Source organism: Lontra canadensis, unplaced genomic scaffold (assembly GCF_010015895.1).
Source record: "Lontra canadensis isolate GAN:19392208 unplaced genomic scaffold, GSC_riverotter_1.0 scaffold2, whole genome shotgun sequence".
In the NCBI taxonomy this organism is placed as follows: Eukaryota; Metazoa; Chordata; class Mammalia; order Carnivora; family Mustelidae; genus Lontra; species Lontra canadensis.
This window is the reverse complement of record NW_022630996.1, coordinates 60,068,516-60,089,937: the sequence shown is the minus strand read 5'-3', so window position 1 is coordinate 60,089,937 and position 21,422 is coordinate 60,068,516. Positions and strand designations below refer to the sequence as shown.

Below are 21,422 nucleotides of genomic sequence, written 5' to 3'. Positions count from 1 at the left end.
TACCCCCATGAAGAGAGATGGGAACGCAGGAGGGAATGTCGGCTGGTGGTTAGGAGGGGGACGGAAAGTCGGGGCTTGGCTTCTAGCTGCCCACACTGCTGAGTCACCTGGGGGAGTTGCCGAGGCTTTGTTGTCATGTTGTGGAAAAGAGACTTCCTGCCATCTCAGTGGAACTATGAGGTTTATTGCAATGAACTTGATGTCTTCTCACATCAGTTTTTGTCCCCCCCCCCAAAACACACTCACAAACACAGCCCAGATTGTGGTCCATAATCCAAAACAACAAAAAACAAAACAGCTATGGACATAAAGATAGACATTAATTTAAATGCACTTTCTAAGGAGTGTTTTGACCAGAGAAGTGTTAGAATTTGATTTAGGAATTTTAATTTTACTTAAATGAAGGGTAATTTTCATATGCCCTGACTGATTAAAAAAAAAAGAATAAAGAAAAAAAAGAGGAAAAGAAAAGAAATGGCATTTTTCTATATTTTCTTGAATGTAGCAAGGAGTGGTTATTCAATAGAAGTTAAAAAGAGAGGGTTATGAAAATTATTAACGGGAAACCTCACTAAAATGAAGTCAGGAGGTTTCGGAAGAGGGAGCTCTCACCCCCTACTGCTCCTGGTCAGTTGCAGACCCTACAGGAAGAGACAGACTTGGCCTGGCGCATGGATACCGCTCTACTACTCCAGCCAGAGAAAGAAGCACTTCCCTCATCCCCATTCCCCACAGGCAATGTCTCAGCCAATGAAAAACCACCTCCTTGGAACTCCCAGGTCATTCCAATGGACTTGAGTTGACAACATCCGTTCCACCTTACCCCATTTCCCCTTAAAAAGCCTGCCTCTCTCCCCCACCCTTCCAATCCCACCAACTTGCCTATGGTTTTGCTGCCACTTGTTTGTCTTGGATAGCAATTCTCTTTTATTCCTGAATAAACCCATATTTTGCTGGTAAAATCACTGGCAGCTTTTAAGATTAACAGGATGAAGAATTAGAAAATTCTTTGACAATTAGGGCTACATATTCAAAATGGGTTCCTGGGGTGACCAAAATCAAAGCATATGATAGGTGCTTAGTACTTAGAGAACAAAGTGCATGGACACCGGACATGCTAACTAATGTAAGTAAAACCCAGACAGCTTTCCTTGCGATGTTGGGTGTACCTCAGGCTGGAGATACCCAGAAGCGACACCTCAACCATTGTTGTGTAGATTATGATCCACTCTTTGAAGCAGACAGCTGTGGAAAACCAAAGAACACATCTGACGTAAATGTAAAATTACACAATAGATACAGAATGTATGGATTGGACAAGAGGAGGAGCAGCACAGCACCTAGTTTGTGCCTTTAGGAAAAGACATAAGGAAGTTTACACATACAAGCACGGCATGGTCATTGGGAAATACTTCTTTTATGCCGATTGAGTATGACTGGTCCGATGACTGAGGCTTGAGCTAGACACTGATTCTTATTAAGTCAAACAGCAGAAGCGTCTTTCCTATTTTGGCCCAGGAAGCTGGGAGCAGAGAAAATGTCCTCCTGGCTGTCATTATCTGCCCTCTTTCTGGAATCTTCTCCCCAAAATAATAGTACAAGCAGAATGGATGATTGGGATTCATTTAGGGAAATTAGAATTATCCGTAGGATTTGTGTCACAGACAATTCATTATCTGAAAATAGCAGTGGAGGAGATTGTATACCTTACAAGTGACTGAGTGAGCTCTTTGATGCAGAGGATACCATGAGAATACACTTTAGAACAAATCCTTTTTTCATTGTTTTCTTTGTCTTATCATCTCGTATTGCAAGTGATCAAGCCGAAGTTTGATATTATTACAAAGCCTGAGACTTCCCAGTGTTTCCTCTGCCCCATTCCTGTGCCCATATTCCTGAAGGCATAGGTCTCCAACACTAAAGATTTTATTCAATTCCCTAAGCGCCCTTCCTTCCTTTTCCATGCCCTGAGCTGGGCTCTCTCCAGTTGTGCTTCATGGGGAACCGCCCCAGGAATTAATGACGCTACGCAATGAAAGCCAGGTGGCAATAAGAGCACATTTTCTAGCCCATCCCTCCCCTCATCCTCACCACTCTGCCCCCCAGCCATTCACTGAGGTCAGAGAAGCCTCGGTGTCAGGGAAATGGGTATTTTTAGGGAGCGGGTTTCTACTGCCCTCTTAGGATTATTGTCAGGATAAAAGAGATTATATAGGTGTATCAGTCTGCTGGGACTGCCATTAAAAAAAAAAACAAAAAACCAATAATGATAATGCCATAGGCTTGGTGGCCTAAACAACCGGAAATAACTTTCCCACCATTCTGAGATCCAGGTCGCAGCCATTTTGGTTTCTGGTGAGGACTCTCTTCCTGGTTTACAGACACCTGCCTTCTAGAGATGTCCTCACTTGGCAGAGAGAGGGAGAAAGAAAGCAATCTCTTCTTACGGATTACCTGCCAAAGGCCCCATCCCCAAATAAAAACACAATGAGGGGTAGAGCTGCAACATATAAATTTGTGGGGGATCTGCCCATTGGTAGAGCTTGGAGTGGAAGCCACTGGCTGGCGGATGAACTCACAGTGTAGGTGGTGTGCTATATGAAGGACACGTCTTTCACTAACACCACAAGGGCCTCTGGTCCAATGAGTGGGGTTGGATAGTAATTCTTGCTACAAGTAAAAAAAAAAAAAAAAAAACATGTGGGGGATACAATTCAGTCTATAGCAATAAGTGAACTGAACCCATTTTGTAGACCCTGGGGCAAGAATAATGAAGATGGAGTAGACCCATGTTTTACTTTCATATAAGACCAAATTAGCGTGCCGGGTAAGAACTGTCCCTCCTGAAGACATAGGTTCCAGGGCCGCCCTATATGGAGCTTCCATTCTCTGGAATATCAGATTGTGTTTTCCTTTAGAATACAACATTTTAATACAGGCAAAAGTAGGTTTAAAAGAATACCAGGAGTTCTGAAAAAAAAAAAAAAAAGGAAATGAAACAAAACAAAACAAAATGAAAAGGAAAGGAAAGAGAGAGTCTCAGAAGGGCAACCCTCTCCCTCAGGAGCTGTGGATGTGAGGACCCAACACAGGAAAGGGAACTGAATGGCATGAAGGTGGGCTATAGTAATGCCCCAGGCCACGTTAGCATCCACTGAGAGTGTTTTAGGCTGTACCACCTCTAAGAGGGGTGCTGTGCAATGCCTTGGCATCTTTATATTCTAAGCACAGATCCACTTCTGGACTTCAGGACAGCTATTTCTTAAAAATAGACCTTTTTTCCCCCTCTCTACAAACTTGACCAAAACCTTTTAATTTACGTATGTCTTTAAGTTGCCTAATATTGTTGGATGAAAGAGGTTGTTTGAACATACCGTGTTATTAACAAATTACAGAGATGTTCATAGTCCCCAGTAGTCACATTATCATTTTAATTCATTTCAGATTAGTGGTTCTCAGCAAAAAGCTATCCCTTCCATTTCTGTGATTAATTCTTGAAATTCTTTAAAGGCATTATTATTGAAGAGAATTTGTGAAAGTAGAATCATCATCCTTATTTCTGGGGGAAGTTTTTTAACCTTTGTTGTAACAAGTAGTTTACACTTTGGTTTTACTATGCTTATATTTGATTTAAAATTTTAAAATGGTATGTTCATTATTAGCCAAAGAATTAAACAAGGTGTTGCTTTTCTCAATCAAAAGATTTAGCTTAGTCAATTTTAAATTGTAATCTCTGCATAAATGTGTTGAGCTCATACCTCACATACCACAAATCATTGTTGCTGAAATAATTTCATATCTACACTTTTTGTTGTGGTCTCTCAAGCTGACATGCTTTCTCCTAATGACTTGTGTAAAAAGTATTTCCAGCACCTATGTCCAGTAAGGTGGGTTATTCAAAAGTACTTCTCTGCTTCTTAATGACTTGGTCAGTCATTATGTTGAGTAGGTAAAATTAAATTTATCCTTTATATAGGAGAAAAAACCTCTATTACTTTAAAATAAGTTTTAAAACAATGAAATAAGTTTATTATAACTATGGTCTTCTGAAAAGAGAAAGGGACGGGAGCAAAAATTGTACACAAGTGCCCACACTCGTATAAATACACACACACATACCCCCAAGCCTCTAAAATCCTAGTCAAAAGCTATATTTCATAAAAGAGAATTATAGTAATGTTGATGGTTTGCCAAACCTCAAGCAGTGACAAAATCCACAGAGTGTCCTGAAAAGGATGCCTTTGCAAAACCATGCCTCTCCAGGTGGTTTAGATTAGAGATGTTTAAAAACACATGGCAGCATTAGTTCGGTTTAGAATTCATAGTTAATCCAGTAGATAAAATAATGCAAATTTGAAACCCTAGCCTGTGTATCAGAAAAATCATCAAATCTTAACGATTGCTCTTAGGGGAGGTTGGTATGTGATGTGTTGATTTTTAAATGATCTAATTGAAATAATAAAATTAAGCAAGAAGGGGTAAAAAATAATTGAAAATGCAAGAGTATAAGTAAAAACTTTCTTCTCTGCAGAATATTTATTCCTCTGAGCTGTCATATCCAATCAATTTGTATGGCATTCGACAGCCAATTGTCATTTCCTGAGATAAACTACGTAAAGAGGTTGCATTACAGAGACAGCATGAAAAAAATGGAAAAAAAATAATTCCAGAGCATGAAGCAGAGAGAGTCCACAAGGTCCCACGGGGTGCCCCCAGGATCTGCTCACCTTGCTCAGAATGGCAGATAAGCAGCTTACACGCGAGTTTTCCCTCTGGTTCCTTCAGCTTTCCCCCGGTGTGTACTATTTCTGAGAGAGAGTGCTCTTACTCTACATTTTAGTAAATTATTTTGCCTTCTATGTGGTTTTCAATCCTGGTGGGGGCTTTTTGCGGATGGTGAGATCACACACTGTGTTCTCCTGCATGAGATGTGAGCAGTTCCCCTTGGGCCCCCAAAGGCTCCATCACTAAAAGCCTGGCTCCCGCTGTCCCTTTCCTTGTGTTTAAAATCAAAAGTATCCCACCCCCTGATCCCACAATGGGGTAGCCAGTAAACAAGTCCTGGAAAAGAACTTTTGTATGGGAGCATTATTAATGTAATGATGTATGTTATCATGTGTGCTACCTGCCGCCCAAGTGAAAGCCTTCAGCTGGCCGAAAATCGCCACGAGAGGAGTGTTCACGCAAGAACTCAAAGCCTTTCAGAAAACACAAGACAAAGATTCAACAAAAATAGAATCAGGAGGTTTCAAGCAACAGCTGATGGGCTTCAAAGGGCTTGACTCTCCAAGGTGGCACAATATTTAGTTCTAGAAAGAAATACATTTTGAGCATTTTCTAAGTATAAAAACTAGAATTGCAGCTTTAAGTGTCTGAAAGAGCTCCACAGTCAAAGCAAATGTGCTCCGTTAGTAGCAAAGTTGTACACACGTGAATGTACATGAGCACACGTGCACACACACAGAGAGAAGGATGTTGGAGAGGGCACACCCTGTGGACAGACTTTGCGTGGATTCTTAGAGATCGCCATCATAAATTTAATTGAGTTTCATTTGGGCAACAGAGACACTGCATTAGCCAATCTGAACTACTGACCCATAGATCTGCCTCCATATCCATTTAATATGTGTAACCAGAGGCTATATTTTGTTTCTTCTTCTAATCACTTTTAAATGGAAAGGCATCCCCAGCTAAGTCGAATGACCATTTTAAGAGAGTTTAGCCATGTCTTACTCTATGGGGAGTAGAGAGATTTTTTTGCTTCCCCTTTTGTTTTTTTTGTCTGTAAATTGTTTCCCGTATATGAGTTAATACTCCTTCCATTAGACCTATTAACATGTAGACTTGTAGAATCTCAGGGTTTGAAGGAAACTTCATGGTTTTTGGGGTCAAACTCCTATTCAGAGCCTGAATTCTCTTGAATTCTTCTTTCCATCTTTCCTTGTCAAGCTGTCATCTTGCCTTGCTTAAACTTTGCTCATGGTCCTGTCCCAGAACAGACCATCCCCTCTCTGGACAGTGCTGCCAAGTTTCCCAGGGTGCCTGCAGCAGAATTGCCTTTCATCCAAAAGGAGTATGCATCACAGACAGACATAGTCACCCCAGAATGTCAAGGGGAACAGTCTCTCCAACAAGGCAGCTAGTTTTGGGTTGCTATGGGAGAGGAAATGAGCCCATGAACACAGTACTGTCTGCCGTCCCCGACACCTTTTTCATGTATCTCACCATCTTTGCACTCACCTGGCTTTCTTTGACACCATTCCATTAAAGGTACAACAACCTGCTGTCAACCTGTTGTTACTAAAATTGATGAGGAGACTTCACTCTGGGGGAAGGTGTTCAGTGAAAGGAAAGTTCTACCTGTGCTCTCCATGTTGCCCCTCCCCCACCCCAAGCCACACTTCTGATCATGCTGTTTACCTGTTTCATGGTATCTTCTATAATGTGTTTGCTCAAATTGTGAGGACTTGCTATATTTTGCAACTGGATTTCACTGGATTTCCCCATCTATATAATGAAGCTGCTGAGACAGGCTTAACAAAAACCTCCTACCTTTAGAACATTACAGTATGTTCTCCCCTTTGGAAGAGGGTCATCTGAGCCAAGTTCTAGGAAACTGAATCACAAATTCAGACAACATGGGAGAATGAAGGCCAGTTCTTAATCAGATATGGCTCACTAGAGGAGACCTTGATAACTAACTGAATTTTTTTGAGAAGCAAATAATCATAGACTCCAAACTATTTTTTTTTTTTTTTGTCTAAATAGGAATTTTCATGTATCAGTTTCTCTACTGATTTGGGACATTGTTACAGAAATATGAAAATATATTTGCACCAAGAATATGTGATAACCTGATCTGGTCATCTAATGTCAGGGACCTGATTGCTTTAATGAAGAGTTACAAAGGTTTTGTTGTTTGTATATTATACTTCATAAGTGGACATTTATGAAATGCTGGAAGGACTCAGAAATCATTTGTTCCCCAGCACTATTCTTCATTTAGTTAGAAAGTACCACTTTTCAGTCAAAGTAAAGGGAAACCAGTTATCCTTTATTTACCTATTTATTTTTAAAAATTTATTAAGTTAATTTTATTTAATTTTTTAAAAAATTTTCATTATGCTCAGTTATCCTTTATTATTCGGTGGTAACTTCACAGCTGATTAGGTAGTTCTTGTGTCCTAGGAATAATATCAAACAAATGGGAAAGAGGGGTCTTGAGTTTCTTGGACCTATATTATTTCAAAACCAAATTAAAAATATTTCCCTCAAAAAAAAATTTTCACTCAAAACCCTTATGGCTTTTTTAATGCTTATTTCATGGACACTTATCCCTAGAGATCCAAGACTGTTGAATCTTGTCTATCAGTACAATACATTCAAGTCAGAAATATATTAATTACTGCTCTCAACCTCAAGTTTGGATAGGAAGGATATATATACATATATATATATGAGCAAATATATTGCTGTTCTGCATTGTTCCTGCAGAAACCCTTGAGTGAGCACGAGTGTGACTGATTCCTAGCAATAATATTGGGGCACATAATCCTGGGACAGCAGAGCACTGCACAGGGTGACACACTGGGAAGGAAGAAAGCATAGACATAGGGTAAGGCTCTTCGTTTTCACCTAGAGAGGACAGTCTGCCTTATTCTCAGGTGGGTGGCCAGTCAGCCCAAAGAAAAGCACTTTAAGCATCTGTACAGCCTATTTCTCAAAAGACCAATGGATTTGGGCTGCCTCGTTCACATGTAGCAAGGTAAGAAAGATGATGCCTTGGGAAACAGGCCATATCAGTTAAAGCCGAGTTCGGCATAAATGCCAAGACCAAACAGAAGAATTTTTACATGCCCGAAGCCTGATTACTTGGAGCCTGAATTCTGTTCCCTCTCTCTGGCTCTGAGCCCAAGGGGCCACAGCCTATTTCGGTAGTTCAACTAGTTCAGTCACCACCTGTGTTCCAACAGGGAAGTCAGACGGATAGGAAAGGAAGCTCGCCAGGCTGGCCAGATCCATGTTCACTCGAGCCACTCTATTTATTATTCCACTAGGGAATGCTCTGCCCTTGAAGGCCAATCCGAGGCGGGTGGGACCGCAGGCAGCAGGTATGCCATGAACAACAAACCCATATTCTTAACATATGTTTAATTTGAGTGACTCCCCTCCTCTAAAATACCTCTTGATTTTAAATCCACATCCTGATTTGCCCACTCTTGTTACCATTTTCTGCTGCCTGTTCTGAATTAATCCTTTGAGGTGGTCATTCCCCGGAAAGAAAAAAGGAAAATGAGAAGAGAGATGCAAAGTTGGGAATGTGAATGAAAAAGAATGGGGAAAAGCCGAGGGAAGGGGACCATTAAGTAAGTCTGTTTTCATGAGCTGGCTTTTCTTTGAGCTGTGTAAGATGGGAGAGGTAGAGGGAGAGAAATACAAGGAAGAGGTCCTCGAAAGGTTATTCCTTAATATCCCTGCTGAAGAATGGGAATCATTCTTGCAATAGAGCTCAATTTCCAAAGATTATTTTGATTCTCCATCGTACTTCATCTCAAAGAATTGATATAATCTAAAAGTGGTTAAAATGATTAAAATAGTTTCCACAGTAGAAAATTAAATGATTTTACTAACTGTCAAAGTCAGTGTTTAAATTGAGATCATTTGAATTATATTTTTTATGGTGATCATGTCACTGGGATGTCTAAACATCCTTTCTGAAAGTAATAATCCCTGATTCTGATTTTTCATCGACAGAAAACAGAGTAAAGGTTAGAAATATTAGCCACCAAATGCTTTGATTTGTAAAACCTGCAAAGAAGGTGGGTTTTCCTGAGGAATTCTGAGTTGAAATACATTCTCCACCTTGGAACTATTAATCCTTTAGGAGGTTTTTTCTGCATGTTTCTTAGATATATTTCCAGCTCAGAGGATTATAAAACTGCTTCAAATACTTGATTTAGAATATATTTAAAAGGGAAATAGCGATACCGTATGCTATTAGATATACTCTAAAATAGCAAAATACTCTATCGCTGATGTCATCAAATTCATTTTCTCTCTATGTATTAATCTGTCTCTTTCTCAAATCCTGGCTTTCCTGGGCCACACCAGACTGTTTTAATGAGGTCTCGTTAACAGTGTAAACCATACATCAGTAGTTCTCACTTCATCTGCAATTTAAGATTTCTGGTCTCTGCGCATTCTCTGTCTTGTTTTCTGGGTCCTCCCAGAGGAGGTCACGAGTATGTTCACGAATAAGCTTTCAAGGCCTAGCTGTGGCTACAGGCAGCTTGCTGGGACTCTGGCACCCAAGCCCCGCTGCCTTCCCGCCGGTGACCGCCCATCAGACAACAAGGGCTTGCCCTCACTCATGGGCAGAGCAAGCTTTACAGCCACATGATGGGCTTCATTGCTGTGGGGCCATTGTCACAGATCTTGTTCCGGAGCCCTGAGCAGCTTGATAACTGCCAAAACAAGCCAGTCAGGGCATATTTCATGAAGAAGGAGGCAGGGTGAGTCTCTCCCCAAAGAGAAGATCCTTTGTGTCAAGGAAGCCTGAATGAGGCAAGCTGGTATTGCCCTATCTCCAAGGTTCATAATACATGGTCTTCGGTCTCTAGAGTTGACCAGTAGCGCCCCGACGTTAGTAGAGTCCTGACAGACCCACCGCACAGGTCCGCTCTCAATGACTGTCTACGTTGCACACACCTCTTAGGCTCAAACCCAACTACCTGGCTAAGCTTATTTCAAGTGTGAAATGTAGTGGTCTTTACTTCAACCCTGGGGCAGATCATATCTTTTCCAGAACAACGTCACAGACCTTTATGGTGCCTAGCACCCTGCTTACGTGCCAAGGCTACAATGGTGGGTATGGTCTGTACTCAGCCTCTGAGGAATTCATCCCTCTTCTCTTAGGTCAAGAGCTAGAGCGGATGATCTGCAGTAGATTGCAAACTATAAACCTGTACTAGTTAGTGCGTATTTTACCCAGAACATCCCCCACGTGGTGTCGTCTGACTTCGGGCTTGGTGTCAAACACTGACACGAGAGTGGAAATACAGGGGTGCTTAGGTTAGTCTGGGGAAACAGCCTTTGGAGGGCAGAGCCAGCTTGCATTAGGAGGGAGGCGACCTCACAGGAAGAATACCTACCTCCTACCTCAAGGTCCTGCTAATGGTTTGGGGATGGTTGGTGAACCACAGGTATTCCTAGAGCTGGTTCTTATTAGACAGGGAAAATGAGAATCGCTTTCCCTCATCCTTGCTGTGGAATGAAACCAATAAAGGCAGTTACTATTTAGACAAGTGAGTGAGTGCTGTCCATTGGGGAGAGAATATTCCTGAGGAGGAACTGACCAGTAGAGGCCACTGAAGGGCTTTTGGGGATGCGGGGAGAGCACAACCAGACAGTAAAAAGTAAAGCAGGAATCAATGGCAACTCTGTTAACATCATTAAGTTAAATCTACCTAAATCAAAAGCAGAAGGAAAACCTTACCTTTGCATATGTATTTTTGTCATTCTGCAAATAAAACATGTAGTTCAAAACCTGGCACAATGACTGTCTATATAAGACTGAATCCTATAGAAGAAAAATACCTTAGAGGAGTTTGTATTGCCAGATGCTTGGCATCATGTAGTCAAAACATTTTGAATGTGTTTTAAAATAGTCTTCCAGATGTGTGACAACTTAGACAACTAGCTAGAGCCCTTGTCTACATTTTAGAAAGGCGGGGGGGACTGAGGTACTTACTCAAATTATACAGGAAAATGAAACACTTACTGCCTTCCGAGGCTGATTGCCTTACAAAGACGTAGGGTTTGGGGGGCTTTTTGATTGTTTGTTTTGCCCTTTGACAAAGTCCTTCACCTCTGCATTTGAGCTGGCCAACATAGACATAGATGGAACTTTCCACAGTACTTGTACTTGCCATGTGAAAGACATTGTCACCACCAACTAGGGCATTTTCTGACTCCAGGAGTAGTTATTTAGAAATTCAACTTTATTTTGTGTTTATTCGTCCTGCCTCTTGATAGTAAGTAATATTAATTCCATATATCCATCAGTTTGCCCAGTTTCTTTACATTTTAAGGCTCATGTTCAGAGTATTGAATAAGGGGAAAAAATACATAGTAGAGATTTGTTTACCTTCGAACTAGATTTTCCCATAGTAATTCACATTCTTTATTGGGAGCTCTGTGTTGTGTTAAGCCCAACTCAGGAAGCTTATATGTGCAAACCGTAGGTGCTAAATATTTAGTGACCTATTAGAATTGCAGGAAAAATCGTTCAGGGGAATTTACGCCTTGTGAGGCTTGCACAGTTATTTCCGCTAGACCATAGGTATTTCATTTGTAATTAAGATAATCAGTAAGTAAATCTGTGGACTTTGTCACTGATAGAAGGCAGTGTGGTTACCACTTTTATAAAGAAGAGAATGGCTGGGGGATCCAATTCTGAAGTGTTACTGCATGTCAGTCTAGTTTTCATTACTTATCTCTTACCATCAACATACTTAAGGTACAGTGTAACATTAATTTACAGTTATTCCCAGTTACTCTTTAATACCAGTTATACATGACACATTGATAGGACCGGCATTAAACAAATACTATAGGTTATCATCCCTTTCTGAATGCTACTATTAAGTCAATGATAAGACAGGGTTCCTGTAATTGTTTTAAATGAGAACTGGTAGAAATTTGCCAGAGTGACACAAACTAGCACGCACAAAATGTCAGTTGCTTCAGAACAATGGAAAACTTCACTTAGCATAATCCCTTCCAGTCCATTCAGGTCAAAGTAAATGATAGGTATTCATCCTTTCTGATGGCTGAATAATATTCCACTATATATATGGACCACATCTTCTTTATCCATTCATCTGCTGAAGGGCATCTTGGCTCCTTCCACAGTTTATTGCATGGAGAACATTAGGATAAGGGAGGAAAAAAAGAAGGGGAATCAGAGGGGGAGATGAATCATGGGAGATTATGGACTCTGGGAAACAAACTGAGGGTTTTGGGGTGGGAGTCGGCTTAGCCCAGTGACGGGTATTAAGGAGGGCACATATTGCAATGAGCACTGGGTGTTATATGCAAACAGTGAGTCTTGGAACACTACATCAGAAACTAATGATGTACTGTATGGTGACTAACATCGCATTAAAAAAATGGAAAACTTCAAAGTGAAAATATGTAATTGTCCATCACTAAAGTTCCTTCAGGTTGCCCACCAAAATCATCCTGCATTGGTGGGAGGAGGATCGGGTGCCTGTAGGAGGTAGCTTATTGTCATATATTTTTAATGGCATGAGACAAATGTGAAAGAGTTTTAACAGGAGATATATGGGACTTGATTGACATAGCGGTTGGTAGCACCTCTAGTGGGAGAGTAGTTCAGGGACCGTGACTTTGCTTTGAAGGATTTATTTTGGAGAGTGGAAGGTACATGACTTGGAGTTTGTTCATCACGAAGAAGAACTTGGGTTTTCACATGTAGGATGGCATATGCTCCATGCATCTTTACTCCTGCCTGAAGGTTACCACCCTCTCTTTTTTTGTTGGTTGATCTTTTTGAAATAGTAATTGGAGAAAGGAGTTTAGTATGAAATGGAATGCAAGGGACGTGGAAAGGGGATTTAAATCTCTATCCTGGCTGTATCTTCATCTCTATGTGACAGTAAGCAATTCACTTAACTTGGTCAGGAAAATCTGTCACAACAGATTATATTCTATCTACCAGATGAAAGAGAATAAAATAGAACCAGCATGGATTTTTGAAGCTAAAACAGGATCAGGTGAACATGAGCTTGGATAAGAATGAAGGATGTACATTTGAGAGTAATCAGAAGTGTACAGTGTACATGTGACCCTGACTTTGGCTAGTGATGAGCTATGGGAATTTGCTAACCTTACAAATAATTCAAAGTATTTACCTTACCATTTCCTCAAGATATTTACAAGTTCATCAAGTATTTTTTTTTTTCTCAAAGACTTTATTTACTTATTTGACAGACAAAGATCACAAGTAGGCAGAGAGACAGGCAGAGAGAGAGGAGGAAGCAGGCTCCCTGCCAAGCAGAGAGCCCGATGCAGGGCTCGATTCCAGGACCCTGGGATCATGACCTGAGCCAAAGGCAGAGGCTTTAACCCACTGAGCCACCCAGGCGCCTCGTCATCAAGTATTTATTGAACACTGTGGTAGGCAGAAGAATGGCCACCCAAACATGTCTACCTCCAAATACCAGATACCTGTGGATATATCTCCATATGAGACAAAAAGGGCTTTGCAGATATGATTAAATTAAGGATCTTGAGAAAGGGAGATCATTCCAGCTTATCTTGGTGGGCCCAATGTAATTATAAGGATGGGTTCTTCTCAGTGAAAGAGGGAGTCCGGAGAGTCAGGCTGAGAAGGAAATGTGATGATGGAGGAAGCAGAATGAAAGTGATGTGATAGGAGCAAGACTCTATTAGCCATTGCTGCTTTGAAGGTGGCAGGTGGCCCTGAGCCAAGGAATGAGGCCAGCCTGTAGACCCTGGAAAGAAGGCAAGGAAACTGATTTCCCCCTAGAGCCACAAGGAAGAAATGCAGCCCTGCTCACCCCTCACTTTCAGTCCTCCTAACCTCCAGAAGTGTGTGGTTATAAATTTGTATTGTAAAGCCACTCAGGGGTTGGTAATGTTAGAGCAGCAATAGGAATGCACATACTTACTGGTTCTTAGGAACTGTCTTGAGCACAAAGCTCAACACGGAAAAGAAAAGCATACCTCTTGCCCTTGTGAGGCTTACAAATCCAACATGTCCATTTTGTTGCCTATGAGGAAATTAAACCTGATAGAATTAAGAGGATTTTCACACAGAAAATCGGTCTTGATACCAGCCCATGAATCTTTACATGACAACATCTGTATCATATGATAGGGGGGAAAAAGAAAAAATCCCATCCTGCCTCTCCTGCACAGATTTTTTGTGTCACCCTAAAGGCTGCTGTCCTTCCACCAGCACAGGAAATAGCTTGATACAATTCCCATCACTTTTATTTATGACAGATCATCTGTTGATTTTAGGATGGATCATTTATAGAAAAACAGCTGGGCTTTTGCATTCTGAAGAGCTGGACCTGCCTAAAGCCATCAAATGAAAAGAAGGTGGCCTTGTCCCTAGTACAGTGGCTCTTAACCTAAATGAAGAAACCATCCTAAAGGAGTTAAGTCACATGGACAAAGTCCCACAGCTGTAGCAACAGGGCCCCTGACACAACTGGAGTTTCCTGACCCCTCCCCAGTCTTTGCCCATTTTCCACACAGACACTGGGGTGCCTGGATCCAGCTGCTCTTTCAAAATCTGAAATAGGAATGGAGTCCATTTCACTAACCCACTTCCCAGCACACAGTGTGGATTACAAAAGGAAATTATCATGTAAAGAAACCTTTTGGAAACTAAAGGAGCCATGTTAGTTCTCTTCCTATAGTATTTGGCTGGTCTCACAGTTGGTGTCGTTTTCAAGTGTGGGGCTTGATTTAATGGAGACAGCCAACAATTGTGGATCTAATCAAATGGTGCTCGAAGCACATAACATTCAGTGTGAGGGAGCTGGAAGAAACATTTTCAAGTTTCGGAGTGGTCTGACAGGAAAAGGGCAAAAAGTATTCAAAGGGAGTTAGAAAATCAGGCTGAGGGATCTTGGTTTTCAGGTCTGTTCTAGTCAGTTTGTGAAGTATTGCAGACAATGCATTATAATATATCACACTGATACTCTTAGATTGGATGAAACCCAAACACAACTGAGTTAGATGCAGATTAAATTACCTCTTACTTAAAAAGGAGGGTGGTCTCACCAGGGCAGGATGGAGTTCATTAGCAGGCTGAGAAGTTTTTCTTAACTCTTCATCATCTGGTTTCATATTGTCCCTGGTTCCTCGGGAACATTGGACACCTTACTTTTTTTTTTTTTTTTTTTTTTTTTTAACCCTCAGAGAGGTACACAAGCTACTCTGTGAATCTTAGTGGCCACCAATTCCAAAGACAAAATGTTCCTCATCACAAGTCTGTAAACAAAATTCAGATGACTATGAAAAACCACAGCACTTCTTAACAGAAAATCATTTTTTTTTTAAGGAATAGGAGAAAAAATATTCTCTTTGTGTATTTTTATTTAGATACCACAAAGCAAAGTATTCCACTGCATTAAGATAATGGACTGGCATGCCTGTTGGGTGTACTCCAGCAGATGTGTTTAGGAATTATGATCACGTTTCTTCCTGCTGACCAGCACTTATCAGCCTTATCGGTCAATGAAGGGCATGGCTCAGACAGGATTCTACTGACGGATGGCCTTTCATATGGCTCTGCATTCTTTTTCCAAAACTGGAAACTTCAAACTCCATGTAAATGGCCTTTAATTTGTACATTCTGAGTCTTATGAGGTAGGGTTAGCCCCTAGGGGACAAAAAAGGACATAGAAAAATCCCCAGAGTGCTGTAAATTTAGCCATGTGATCCCAAAGGAATTTTTATTCATACAGTTTTGTCTCTGAGTTTATTATTTTGTCCTTCCTTTAAAAATCAGCTCAGGTTGAACACTGGGGAATTTGAAACCTACTTATCCAGTATACCTACATGTTACGTTAAGAGGGGACTTATTTCCGTTTAGGAATGAACGACTGGGACAGATTTCTATCCCTTTCCACACTCTAGTCACGCTCAGTCTTTGAGTCTCTTGTTAAACATCAAAGAACCTTCAGTGGAAAAAGCGTTGGTGTGGAAATTGGGGGCTGGGTGGGCCTTGGGATTGGGTGACAATCACAAAAGTCAGTTCACCCTTGTCTCTTGCATCCATCTTTTAGCAAGCACTTAAACGCAGTTTTTTTCTGTCCTTCTCAGTACTTCAAAGTCATAGTTTATCAATAGAGCCACCAAGCTAGACATAGTCCAAGAGGTCATCTGGTTCATCTCCGTGCCTTAGGCATAAGCACATCTAAGTAATTCCAGGCAGGTAAAAAGAGACAAAGAGTGCTTTTGCCTTGTACCCCACTCTTCTTGGCTGCAAGACCTCACTTCCCCTGTGTTTCCCCCAAGATCTGTATTCACTATACTGTCTTAATAGGAGAAAGGACCTATTTTTGCAAAATTATTTTCCTGCTAAATTTAGAATGATCCCACTGATTCCATGCACCGTCACAGCTGGCAAAACCACCACAGTAAATTAAAGAAAAAAAAAAAAAAAACATGTGAAGAGCATATGCAGAGTGGAACACTTTAGGTTGGGTGTGTATTTTTTTTAATGGTCCCCCTATAATTTCTGACCTCAGTGGCTTGGTAATAATCTAATGTGGGATATTCCATGACTCTTTGGGTGGATCCTCCAAATGGAGATTTACTTTATCAGCAGGGGGTTGTTGAGTGACATTCCCAGAGAGACTGCCTTTTCCTCCTTCTTTTTCCACCTCAAGCGCAGAATCCAAATCCTACAATTCAGAAAGAAGTTGTCCACGAAGCAAGACAGATCTATCATGAAATCGTTTTTAGACATCCTTGCTAATCCAACAGTTCTAAATCTGATTGCCCTGTTTACTGTTGTATTTGTAAAAAAGAATACGTGATCACAGAGTTCTGTCTTGTTTTACAGCCGAATGCCATCATTTTTTTTTTTTTTTAACACGGCCAAGGAAGAATTCACAGACTAAAAAAGCTGACTCTTCCTTACATGGCTTAGCCTGTCAAGGCTGTGGGGGCGCGTGGGCAGAAGGCCAGTGGGGGGAGGGGGAGGAATGCTGTGTTTGCCCTCTTTGTAAGGACTTAGTACTTTTTCAATAAAAAATAAATTTAATTTGTGGCTACACTTCAAGGGAGATGGTTTGATGGTAAGAGTAGAGGAGTCCCAGCTCTGGATTTAGAGAAGTCGTGTGGCTGAATCCCTTAGCATCACTTTCATGTGGTCCAGTGAGCCATTCTCAGAAACCGCAAACATTTTTGAAGATACTGAAGTGGAGACAGTCACAATTCTTTCCTACCTTTTTTTTTTCTTCTTTCTTTCTTTCTTTCTTTCTTTCTTTCTTTCTTTCTTTCTTTCTTTCTTTCTCTTTTTCTATTAATCCTTCATGTTTTAACAAGTCCTGAAGTTAATGCTGCTTACACTTTTTTCCTGTCAAATTGGAAGTCTTTTCCTTCTGTTTGAGGAAAGTAATATGTTCTCTGTAGTTCCTACCTCATGTCAGTCAAAGAGGTGAATGTCCACACGTGACGTATCCAAGTATCAACTTCCTTTTTTTTTCTTTTTAACCAAGCAAGATTTAGATATTTGATTTGAAGAAAGTTGCTGCTTCTTAACATAGAAAGTAACCCATGTATCCATCTCTTCCTATTCTTTTTGTCCTTCTTAGTAAAGTAAAAGGTCATTTTCAGCTTGCACCACATCCTTATTCCAGCCTAGGCCTAGCAACCTGGGTTTCTCTTTCCTAGAAAAGCCACACTTTTCCAGGTGTGGTAAGTAAATGATTAGAAGTCTGTACTGAAGAAACTTCTTTGACCCGAGCGTTTTTCAGTGAGCATTATCGCCCAATATGATGGTATAGCCCTGCCTCACTTTATCCATAGTAAACCTTTTGGAATGAACAAATTTATAAAAATGACATATGTATGTGTATGTTAGTGGTTTCTTTCTTTCTTTCTTCTTCTTCTTCTTCTTCTTCTTCTTCTTTTTTTTTTTGTCAAAATGCTTTTAAGACCTAAAAAGATTTTGGCTATCATCAGAAAGAAAGGAAGTGTGAGAAACTGTCACAGTCTAGAGAAACCTAGGGAGGTAAGATGACTAAATATAAGGGGGTCTCCTAGATGGGATCCTGGAACAGGAAAAGGACATTGGATTTTGGTACTAGCATATCAGTATTGGTTTCTTAGTTGTGACAAACGTACCACATGAGTGTAACAATAGGGAAGTTGTTAACTGTGGGGAAAATGGTGTGAGGTGTATGGGAACCGTACCATCTTAACTACCTTTCTGCAAATCTAAAACTATTATAAGACATTTATGAAATAGAACAGAAATATGTGCCGATTTCTCTATAGAACTCTTACCAGTTCTGACGACTGAAATAGGAGCCAGAGCGACTTTTCCTCTTATAAACAAAGTTTGTAAAGGAAACAGACTTTCCTTTTACAAAGAAAAAGGACTTTCCCAGTTGTTCTGCAGTATCATGTAGGTCCTATCCAGTCTGATACCTGGCATGAGGAGGGTTTCCAATGCTTTGTGTGGTTTGACAGGTTGGAGCAGTTACTTTCCAAGAACAGCTTTGCATTTTAAAGAACTTTTGCCAAGATTCCTCACCTTGCCGTTGGGTCGGTCTTGATTGCTAAAGCATGCAGGAGTGCTCGTTCCTTCTATAATAATTTATAATTCACATTATTTGGGGGGATAAACACTCATTTAAGAAGAACTTGTTTTGGAATGGCATTTTTCATTTGGCTGTATAGTGACAAGATGAAAACAAAGCATTTTCTCCCAAAACAGTGACAAGAAATGCAGAGCTTGTCAGTAGTGACACGATCCGTCCCCAGCTGCTCGCTCTTCAGTAGACTCCTATGGAATGAGTAATTGGTCTCAATCAGTTCTCAGCAGGAAATACCCACCTCATGGTAAATATCACCACAATCGGTACTAATTAGCTCTGTTGTCACCTGTCACAACGGTAGGCTAAGAGCGGAGATGGGTGATCAATCTATACACGGCAACACAAGTCCAGCTGGAGAGGGGTTGGAGAGTCAATGCCAAGGCCATCATAGTGGGCAGGGAGACCAAAGTCCCTCTCTGCTGTGTGGACATAAATGAAGTTCAGCCAGTGATTACAAGTTCCACAGTGTGGAGTCCTAGGTGTGACACTCCAGGGGGTGCTTGGGCGTCTCAAAGAGAAAATGCACCCATCATTCAATGGATGCAGGTTTTCACGGCATTTTATCTTCTAAATCAGCCAGGCTGTCGTTCAAATCTGGGCTTTGCCACCTAGTATTCCTTTGATCCAAGTCAGTGGCTTTATTTGCCCATGCCTGGGTTTCCTAATCTGGAACAATGAAGGCAAAATTATTCACCCAGTAGGACTGAAATAGCAATATCTATATCTCTATGTCTCTGTCTTTCTAATCTAGAGAGATGTAAATACTGCTATTCACCACAGGTCTGGCACTCAGTGGGTGCTCAAAAATTGTGGAATTCCCCCCACTAAGCAAATAACCATGTAATGTGGTGTCACAATGCTAATGTTCATTATCCCTTTTAACAATAAATAGGAAAACATTCAGATGTTCAGGGTCAGCATGAAGAATGATGCTGAAGGGAATTTGGGGACAAAACCTTTACTGCCCTTTTTACTGATTCTTTTTTAAGAGCTCAGTCACTCAGGAAGGGAGAGGAAGCAAGGGGAAATGTAATAACTAGCCAATAAAATTACAGGGAATTAAGCAATGGCTTGTAGCAGAGGAACGTTTATTGGATCACGTGTGTCCCTGTTGGGCAGGTTGTGACCAGAGCACATGACACATGAAGGAAACGTCCCAGGGATGATCTACATTAATGCAAAAAGAAATACATCTCACTGTGACTTTGGGTCATATTCTACTAATTCGTTGTTTTAGAATTGGGTTCTCCAAATTTCTTGATGATGATTCAACAAGACCCCGGGTGCTGGTTAAATTCACAGACTGCTGGGCCTCTTTGAAATCCTGATTCAGAAGTTCCAGGCTGGGACCCAGGAATAATGTAGAGAATAGAGTTTTTAATCAACTCTCCATGTGCTTCTTGTATTCAGATAAGTTTGAGAACCACTGATTTAAAGCTGTACTTTTCACTTGACAGCAAATGGGAATTTCCTGTGTAATTTTTAGAAATATCGATGCCTGGGTCTCACCCCCCCCCCCGAAATTCTGATTTAATTGGTATGTGATGTGTCTTGAGCATGGGGAATTTTTTAAAGCTCCTTAGATAATGCTAAGGTACAGGCAAATCTGGAGCAACTGGTTTTGAAAATAGCCAAAGGGGTCCACACACCTATTCGGGTGATACAGATGAATGATAAATAAGTAATAATTAGGTATAAAGTCACATCACATTTAAGTAGGTTCCCAGCACTGATTCAAGTTGTAAAATATGGCTTAAAAAAATCTCATTTCAGAAAACCTTTGGGGAGTGGTCTGCAAATTATTTCATTGCCCTGGAATTTTGTTGGATTCAGAAGTACTTGCACTAAAGGCACTACCAACTATGATTTAGAACCTCAAGTCCCCATATTTCCAGTGCTTGCTGTACGAGTCTGCATATGAATGACAATGTGACGTGAATCCAATCTTGACTTTCAGTACAATCATCTCTGGGGCTAAATTGCACTGTTTTTCCTCTTCCTTCTCTTCCTCATTCTCCAAACTCATTAAATGTCCGGATTTGGAATTAACTACCCACAACAGGAACGATAACCGGCCATGAGGATCTGTGAAACGGAAGAGAGAGTGAACGTCCCAGACAGGAAACAAGGCTTGCAAAAATAGGGACTCCAAAGAGTTAAGCCATGTAGCAAAAGGTGTAGTCACGCTTCCAGGAGACAGTTGTCAACCCAGCTCTTCAAGGCGGGCCCAAGTGTTACTATGAGAGTTGATTAGGAAGGATTTGCTGAGCAAAATGAGGGGGTCATCTCAACCTTCTCTTTGTCTGGAAATATTTCTTCAAGTCACAAAGGAATCACTTCTAACTCTAGGTGGTGGCATGCTGTTGATCAGTCTTTAAACTGCATTACTCACTTCCAGTCTTCCTTTTGAGGAAATTTGAATTATTTATTTTAAAAGCCTGTGATGAAATACACAACATAAAATGTATCGACCTAACAAGAGAAGAGAGACAAAGAAAATGACCTGTCTGCAGGCAGGGCAAGAACTATCATGCTCCTCTTATGAATTGAGGATTGAGGCCAAGACACCTCATTCCGGGTGGGACAGCTGCTGGAAAAAAAAAACAGAACAAAAGCAAAAAATGACAAGGGTCGTCAAGAATGTGGAGAAACCAGAACCTTTGTGCATTGCTGGTAGGAACATAAAATGATGTAGTCACTAAAGGAAACAGGACAGATTTTTCTAAAAATTTTTTATTTTTTATTAACATATAATATGTTATTAGCCCCAGGGGTCCAGGTCTGTGAATCGCCAGGTTTACACACTTCACAGCACTCACCATGGCACATGCCCTCCCCGGTGTCAGGAAACAGGACAGTTTTAAAAAATTAAAAACAGAATATGAACCAGCAATTCCACTTACAGGTATCTGCCCAAGATAATTGAAAGCAGGATCCTAAAGAAATATTTGTATGCACCCATATTCATAGTATCGTGAGTCACAAGAGCCAAATGGTGGAAGCAGGCCAAATGTCCACTGACTGATAAAT

At 40.8% G+C, this 21,422-nt stretch overlaps 1 protein-coding gene and 1 non-coding gene across 7 annotated transcripts in view; both read left to right on the top strand.

The window, feature by feature from the left end:
* Positions 1 to 21,422, top strand: part of DYNC1I1 (dynein cytoplasmic 1 intermediate chain 1) — a 296,927-nt gene that overhangs the window by 200,155 nt on the left and 75,350 nt on the right. The gene's annotated exons all lie outside the window — the stretch shown is intronic.
* Positions 2,526 to 2,678, top strand: LOC116878889. The gene has a single exon (XR_004384907.1). It is a non-coding gene; the product is annotated as a small nucleolar RNA SNORA62/SNORA6 family (small nucleolar RNA).